Below are 8,922 nucleotides of genomic sequence, written 5' to 3' on the forward strand. Positions count from 1 at the left end.
AAAAACTCCCCAAGACCCAAGTCACTCTCACTAGACTGTCACACAAAGGAATTAGGAATTCAAAGAAACGGGGGCAGGAAATGCTTTCCTGGATTCCTTTTCCTTCAACCAGTCCTAGACTGTTTATAAGTGTTCCCAGGCTTTCTGCCTGGCCCCCTTTCACTCTGCATACTCTCCTTTGGTGTTCTCATCAGTAGCCCAGAGCTTCAACTAGCACTTACAGACTAAGAATCCCAGAATCTGAATCTCCCAACCAGACTTCTTGTTCTGAGCTCATAATCTGTGTATTCAACTGAGCTCCTGGACATCTTTACCAATGTCACTTTTAAAAACACTCGGCGTGGGGCGCCTGGGTGGCTCAGTGGGTTAAAGCCTCTGCCTTCACCTCACGTCATGATTCCAGGGTCCTGGGATCGAGCCCCGCATCGGGCTCTCTGCTAGGCAGGGAGTCTGCTTCCCCCTCTCTCTCTGCCTGCCTCTCTGCCTACTTGTGATCTCTATCAAATAAATAAATAAAATCTTAAAAAAAATAAAAAATAAAAACACTCGGCATTATAAATTCATCATTTCCCCTCCTTCGAGTCAACCAGTACCACCCCGTTGCGATCATACTGCCTGTCCTGGGAAATGACACCACCTAACCAGAAACTCGTGTCACTCTGGGTATCTTTCGCCTTCCTTACTTGAGACAGCAAGTCTCATCAGTTCTCCCTCCTGAATACAGTAGTGCTTGTATCCACACCCAAAGCACCCCCTACACCAATGACTTCCAAAGCTTTTTGATCACTCACTTGTATCACTGAAAAGATTTCTGAGCTAACATATACCCAAAGTATGTGTTTATTTATGTTAAAATACATGTATTTTTATAGCAATATAGTAAGATATTAAAAATAACAAAAATTTTAAACTTTAAAAAGATGAAAAATATGTATGTATATGTATATGTATGTATATACATGTATATATATGTGTGTGTATATATATGTATATATGATATTAACCCTTGTATTTTCTTCCTATATTTCAATCAGTCATTTTATACATCCCTGGGGTCTAGGAACCTGTACTTTAGAGATGTATAATGACACTAGTCCAGTCAGTAAAACATATATACATATACATCTATATGGGGGTAGGTGTGTGTGTGTTTATTTAGGTATGTAGCATGGATATTTGAAGCCATTTCTTTTTACTCATACACACATATTTCAAGATGATATACACAATTTAGCATTTTGCTAAATACAGTTAACCTTACCATCAAAAACCGCAAACCAAAAATTAAGTTTAAAGGTAGCTGACTTCTAAAAACTCACTCTGTATTATTTTATAAACATAACTCTCTAAGTCTTACAATTAGCCATCTCTGTAAAGAAGAGAAATTTAAGAGTACAGTTTGGCTCCTTTTGCACACAGCTCCTAAAGAAGAAATACCACATTTTTTTCACCTACCCACTAAGGTTGCTAATCTTCTGGGTTTTGTGGACTGCACCTCCTTTAACCCAAGTACATACCATAGTATTTTTTCAGCTTTCTACATCTATAGATACTGCTACCATTTCAGGATGCTGAAGACTAATATACTCTTCCTTACTCCTATCCCTGTCAACCCATCGCCCTTCCCCAAGACTCCCACTACAACAAAAAAAGACAAAAATCCCACAATATATAACCAAAGTTAGAACAGACCTGCTAATACAACAAGAGACATTTACACATTTGCACAATACAGTCCTCTAGGGATCTACCTACAACCTAACGCATCCTAACTTTCCATGCAGAGTGGGGAAATCTTCTAAATTTAACAAATATAAATCCTCAGACACTTTCGGCTTGTTACACATTCAGAAACTGAAAATCTCAGCACTCAGAAGTTCTGCAACTTTGACCAGGCAGAAGATGTTTCATCTCATCATTCCAGGAGTGTAGTTAGGAGCAGACCAGTGCACCAACCGAATATTAAAGAAAAATATTTTTCTGAGGTAGACTATTATACTACTCCCCCCATGCTGTACCCTACAATTTATTTGGCAAGAATCCCAACAATAAAGCTATTATGTGGCAAGCATTCCATTAAAACTAGCACATTAAACTGATTAATTTTATTACAAAGTGACCAGATGTCCCCAGAGAAGCTCCGGAGTTAGGAATTTATCGTTAACAATATAGAACTCCATATTCATTCAGTGCTGGAAACTGGGGCCAGATTTTAATTATACTGACTAGGAAGTTAAGGAAAAACTACATGATTGTTAAAATTACTAAATCTAGCAGTTTTCAATATTGTTGATTTTATACTTTTTCATACAGATTATTGAAGGTATTATAAAATAATAATATAGAATTTAGCATTCTTTTAAAAAGCGTTAACATTACAAAAACAGTATTTCAGGTCTGTGAAGCCAACACAGATGCCTTAATTTGGAGTTGACTTGCTTTCTATTTACAGAAGTATTAACCACATCCCCTGTCTTTTTAGCTAACATTCTCAGAACATCTTCCATTTTATACCGAATTTTAGGATAAATTAATGGCTCTTTCCTCAGAGACCTGTCTCCAAACTACTGATTTGTTTCTTCCGTTTCCTGTGTATCACTTCATTATCTTAAGTCACTCATCTAATATTGATCAATGAACAAAAACTATTTAAAAATATGAACACTGTAGTGGAACTCTTATGTCCTATCCCCTCTGGATGTAGATGTCCCCAAATATAGAATAAGCTAAACTTCATCTAAAATTTCTTAATCATTTCTAAATGTGGTCTATTAATATAACCTAAGGGTATACATTAAAAAAAGACGCCTAATCAAAATTCATTTCACATTATTTTTGCACCATCAAAACAACAAAAAATAACCACCCAGTAATTCTACCCACATAAATATCTATGTGGACTGAGCCCCAAAGAAACCTTGCTAATGATGTTATCAATTACATCCTGAGTTTTTCCTAAAAATCTTTTTAATATATCAAGAAGAGATGAAAAGAAGTCATATTTATTGAACACCTACTTGACTCTGAACTGTTTTATGTATTATATTGGATTTTTACAAGTATACTGTAGTTATGGAAGGTTCAAACATGGGCTCAGCCGCTAGACCCCATGGGTTCTCTACTCGCTAGCTGGACGATCACAGGCAAATTACTTAGGCTTCCAGTGCCTCAGTTTCTTCATTTGTAAAATGGGGATAAAAATGGCACCTACCTCGTTGTATCGGTTCCAGGATAAAATGAGAAAATACAGGTAAAGTGCCTAGAGCTAAGCATGGCCCACACTGTCCTTAATATAATAGCTACTTTTATTATTAATGTGGATATTCTTGTTCCCATTTTACAGATGAGGAAATGGAAGCCTAAAGATGGTAGTTTACTGTGCAAGATTTTCGACTCCCAAGCACAAATCTGGTGAAATAAAAATGACTTCGGCATAAAATACTAGTGTTCTTAAAACCACAAATTGTTAGGAAGCCCAAGAATTGACACGTAGTAAGATGGCACCAGGAGCGGATAGGGCCCTGAATCTTGCGGAGCGCCTGGGACTCGCACTGCTGAGGGACCTCACAGTCAAGTGCGGCCTCATAAACATTAAGTGGGAGGGGGGGAATGAATATATATATATATATATATATATATATATATATATATGCGCCAACACCGCGCCTTCCTTGCCTAGCGGCTCCACGGAGCCAACTTTTGTTAGGGCCCACCCTACAATTCCTCCCAGGCCATAGGCCCTGAAGGCTGGGCCCAACTTCTGGAAGTTGGAAGCGAATTACTCAACTCAACACTGCTCAGAGAAAAGCAGCCGGCGACAGGAAGGGAAACAAAGGGAAACCGTCAAGGTTCGTTCAAAGTCCTAAAGCGTCGAGTCCCGGGGAGGCCTCCACTCGCCTTCTCACCTGCGCGCGGCGGAGGCGAGGACGAAAACCTGGGCGCCGCGCGGGGTGACCCCGCGCCACGGAGCCCAGGCCACGAGCCGGGAAGGCTCGCTGCGAATGGCAGGTGTCCGAGGGGCTGCTCGCGCGCCCGGGTCCCCCGCCGACCCCGGCCCCGACGTGACAGCGCCGAGGCCCGCGACCCTCCCCCCTCGCAACGCGGCGGGGCTGGCTCCGCGCCCTCCGGCCGCCCGCGCCTGGGGAGGGCAAGAGGGGCCGCGGGAGAAGCCGGGAGCGCGGCCGCCCGCCCGGACTTCCTCTGCTGCCCCAGGGCAAGCATTCCGCCCCCACCCACGCCCCGACCCCGGCGGCCCACCCGGCCCCGACGTCCCCGCCACGCGGGGCCCGGTCCGCGGCGGACCCCCCGAGGTCCCGCGGCACTCCGAAGTCCCGCGGCCGCCGCCCGCCCCGCCCCCGCAAGGCGCCTACTTTCTCCCGGTGGCGTCCAGGCCCCGGTGCGCTCGGCTCGGGCCTGCTGCTCCGCGGCTCCCGCTCGGTCTCTCCCGTGGGCTGGCGCGGCCTCCAGGCTCTCGGGCGCGGCGGGCTGCGGCGGCGGCTCCTCCTCCTCCTCGGGGGTGGGAGGAGGAGACTCGGCGGCCCGGAGCCGCCTCCCGGCAGGAAGCGACCCCCGCGGCACCGCCTCCTCGGCGCGGCCGATCCTGCTCCTGAGGCCGCCGCAGCCGCGCTCTCCCTCCGGAAACGCATTCCTGCCTGGACGCGTCAGCCGCGCCGGAGGCGAGGAGGTGGCGGCGGGGCGGAGGAGGAGGCAGGAAGACAGCGGCCTGGACAAAGGAGTGGGGCGAGAGGGCCTGGGGGAGTCGCGGAGGGCGGGCCGTGGGACTCGGCCGGCCTTCGCCGTGCCTCAGTTTCCTTTCCTGCCTAGGGACGGAAGCGTTGGGGTGAGCCCCAGGGCTCCGCACGGCCCCGGCAAGCTCTCAAGCCCCCGTGAGAGAAGACTGGATGGGCCGCGGGGAACCTGGGGCCGGACTCCTTTCCGGGCTTACATTCTACTTCCCCAAAGCCACACCCAAAGGTCCCTTTAGCCCGGGATTGTCCCGGGAGCCCAGACAGCCACCTACCCTACCGGGCTTCGTGGGGCCCAAAACGTTTCACTTCCGGAAGGGAATTCGCTAAAGTTAACCCTGTTTTCTGGAGCGATCGTTTGCTTGACTTGAGTCTATGAAATGGTATAGACAGGAAGGAGGGCGATGCCAAGGAAGATGGGTTTTTAGGAAAGTTTTAGAGAAAAAAAAAACTGGTGAGTGAGGGATCTGCTTTTGTTAGATTAATCTGGAGGTCCATTTATGGGGAACAGCGATAGGAGGAAAAGTCTCTTCCATAAGAATGGAGTGTCTGTTTCTCTTCTTCTTTTTTTTTTTTTTAGTAGTAGTAGGTGGAGATGAGTGCGGGAGAAGGAACATTTGAAAGAGAAGGGAAACATTCATTATGAGACAGGCTGGACACATTTTGATAAGAGGATTGAAACTTGTACCACCCAACATCATACTGAAACCCAGTAATTCAGAATATGCTGCTGGCAAGCTGCCATCCCCTTAACAGAAAATGTTGTGCCCTGCCACCTGGCCAGCTTGCAGCACCCTGCTGGGAATAGAGTTCAAATAAGATTTGTGAAACCGAGAAGTGGTAGTGTTTAACGTGGAGGAAATTAGAAGCTGAGATGCCCATTTGGCTGCCAATTTTAAGTAAGAGAAAATAAAATAATCCTGCCTATGGAAAGTTTGCATTTTGCTCACCAGAAAAACAAATCTGTTAGATAATCTCTAAAGAGATTAAAGAAGGAATGAACACGATTTTTCCCACTTAATGGAGGACTGGAGGGTAAATGATGTTTCTGTAATACTATCCCAATAGTAAAGCTGCCACAAGACCTCAACATTCTTGGATTTAAAGGATTTGGGATTCTTGGATTGTTGGTTACACCACTGTTCAAAATTAATCAGAAGTAGCCTGGTCTCAACATGGGAGACTGAAGTTCAAAGATAAAACAGAATTGATTTGCACTACATTTCCCAGAATTTTTTTCCCTGTGTGTGATTTGAGGAGGCAATCTTTGCCAACACAATATTATGAGGTTTAGATTTGTACAACCCTAAACTAAATTAGTTCAAGGGCAGTTGAATCATCTCTCTGATCCCAGTATCAAACTGTGTTCCAGGGCACATGGTAAGGGCTCAGCTAATATTTGATAAATGCATAAAAGGTCCTTTTGCTCCCTTGGGGCCAGGTTAGAACTTGTTAGAATTTGGCTAAACTGAAGTGTGAGTAGCAATTTATGTACAGAACTCCTGAGCCTTGAAAAAAAGAGAAAAAAAAAAAAAACATGTTATCTGAGAAAAACAGTAATTGGTCAGGAGTATGCTGTACAGGTGATTTCATATAACTATTCATGAATAGTTGGCTAACTATGAAATTTATGACTACTTAAAAAAAAGGATTGGTCTGTTTTACTATGCTGAACAGGAATTCCTAGTAAGTAGGAATAGTGTAAGTCACACTGCTAGATCGTATCATGATAGGATATCTATTGGTACCTTAACTTTCAAACAAATTACATTGTACCTATACTGTCTCCCAGTTACCAGTTGTCTTCTTCCATCTCATAAGTTGTTATGTCTGATAATTAAAAGTTGGTCTTTCCTTTAGTTTCGTCACCATACTACTATATGTTCCTTGAAATGTACCTCTCTATTCAGGACACCTGGGTGGCACAGTTGGGTTAAGGATCCGACTCTTGGTTTCGGCTCAGGTCCTGATGTCAGGGTCATGAGATTGAGCCCCGTGTCGGGGCTCCACACTTAGTGTCAGATCTGCTTGGGTTTCTCCCTCCCACTCCCTCTTCTCTTCACCTACCCCTCTCTCTCTATATAGAATAAATAAATCTTAAAAGGAAAGCCATGTATCTTTATTCACCTACTGTTTTCCAAAGCAAAGTTTCAATGTTGCTCACTGGCAAAGACTGTTGGATACAGAGGTTCCCTTCAACCTTTAATCCCTACTTCCATGTATGATTAAAGGATAGGCTTACAAAAATGAAAGGAACCACTAATATTTAGTGAGGCACAAAAGAAACTAAAGGTGCTTAGGAACTCGATTATCTCTTTTAAACAGTGGGATCACAGTTTGATTACTGACCTTTTAGATCTAGCAGGTTATATTTAATCCCATGATTATGAAATCCAAGATGGGGAGTGAGTAAGTCGATTTTGGCTTCAAGAGTGGATAGCTGTATTTCTTTTGCACTTTGAACAGTCTTGGGACTTACCCTCTCAACATGACCCTGTTCAGTAAGCCACAAATCACCCCATGATTACTTGAAAGCTTTTCAATCTTTGGCAGTGGAAACAACCTTAAACAGTATAAACATTTATGGGCAAATAGTTTAGTATGTGTTCAGTTATAAGTCATTTTCAAAATGCAATAAGCATCAGAGCATCCTATGTGGTTAGAACAAAGGATAAATACTTGCATTGTAAGAACAGGAGTATACCTAAGACCAAATATTTCTTGGTGTTGGCTGTTGACTGGCACACTCTGGCACAATCCACACCAGAATGCTTTTAAATAAGCAGGAAGACTCTCTGTCCTGGTATGCCCAAGATAGCCAGAGTTTGTTGTCCAAGCATAGTTATTAATAGCACCCCTTTATTTCCCAAAATTACATCCGGATATGAATGGTAGATTCTATGGTCATCCAATACATAAGAGCGTCCAGATAATAAGGAATGAGAAATAATTTTACAAAATCATAGGGAATCCATGGGGACACATTAAAAATCAAGTTCCAGATTTACAGGTGAAAACCAATTCTAACATCAATGATGGTGGAAAACTGTGGGGATGAGTATGCTAAATGAAGGAGTTCCTAATAATGAAAATGCCCCAGTGGAGTTTTAATTGAGGAAAATCTTTGAAAAGTAGGCTGGTCGGTCAACAAGACTTGTGTTTTATTTATTTTTAAGATTTTATTTATTTATTTATTTATTTGAAAGAAAGAGAGAGAGAGACAGAGATAGTGAAAGTGAGCATGGGGTGAGGGGAGAGGAGGGAGAAGCCAACATGGGGCTTAGATTGCAGGACCCTGGGATCATGACAGGAGCTGAAGGCAGACGCTTAACTGACTTAGCCACTCAGGCATCCCAAGACTTGTGTTTTAAATATCATTATAAATGTATGTGATGGGATGGGGCGCCTGGGTGGCTCAGTGGGTTAAAGCCTCTGCCTTCGGCTCAGGTCGTGATCCCAGGGTCCTGGGATCAAGCCCCGCATCACATCATCATCGGGCTCTCTGCTCGGCGGGGAGCCTGCTTCCTCCTCTCTCTCTGCCTGCCTCTCTGCCTACTTGTGATCTCTGTCTGTCAAATAAATAAATAAATAAAATCTTAAAAAAAAATGTATGTGATGGGTTCTGGAACAAATTGATTGACAGTGGCTAAGTCAACAGCAACTTTTTCTGTTTCTGTTTTTCTAGTTTTCTGCAGAACTCTTTCTGCAGAGAGACCTAGATATATTTTCCTCACCTGCCACCTCCAGTGAGTTAGAAGGTAATTCCTCTTTAAATATTAAAAAAGGGACAAAGATGAGCAAATGGGGAGAGAAGGAATAAAAGTCGCTGATGATGTCTTATAATACTAATGTAGAAGAGCTTCTTAATCATAAATCTTATGAATCTTATGAAGAGCTTCTTAATCATAAATAACCCTATTTCTTTCCTAAGAAAAGAAAAAAGAAACTAAAATCCCTCTATTAAAATGTGAATCTGTGTGCTCTGGTTAAAGAAAAAGCAATGGCCCTGGGAATTAACTGACTTTTAGAAAAACAATAAAGAGTGAGACAGTCCTTCCAGTTCCTTCTTTCTCTGTCTCCAAATAGACAAATAACATGCAAATAATCCTATAATGCAGAGAAACTGGAAGTGCTTTTATTCTGCAACTTGTTTTTTTGGCTTGGGGACTTTGATTTC

At 43.4% G+C, this 8,922-nt stretch overlaps 1 protein-coding gene across 2 annotated transcripts in view; it reads right to left on the reverse strand.

The window, feature by feature from the left end:
- The window catches only part of ITGB1 (integrin subunit beta 1), a 41,677-nt gene extending 37,075 nt beyond the window's left edge, over window positions 1-4,602 (reverse strand). Inside the window, exon 1 of one of the 2 annotated variants that reach the window (XM_047740685.1) lies at window positions 4,371-4,602. The gene's annotated coding sequence lies outside the window, so the exon portion shown is untranslated. The remainder of the gene's footprint in view (window positions 1-4,370) is intronic. The other variant, XM_047740686.1, reaches the window with a different exon arrangement.
- Window positions 4,603-8,922: the final 4,320 nt, after the last annotated feature.

Source organism: Lutra lutra, chromosome 8 (assembly GCF_902655055.1).
Source record: "Lutra lutra chromosome 8, mLutLut1.2, whole genome shotgun sequence".
Lineage (NCBI taxonomy): Eukaryota > Metazoa > Chordata > Mammalia > Carnivora > Mustelidae > Lutra > Lutra lutra.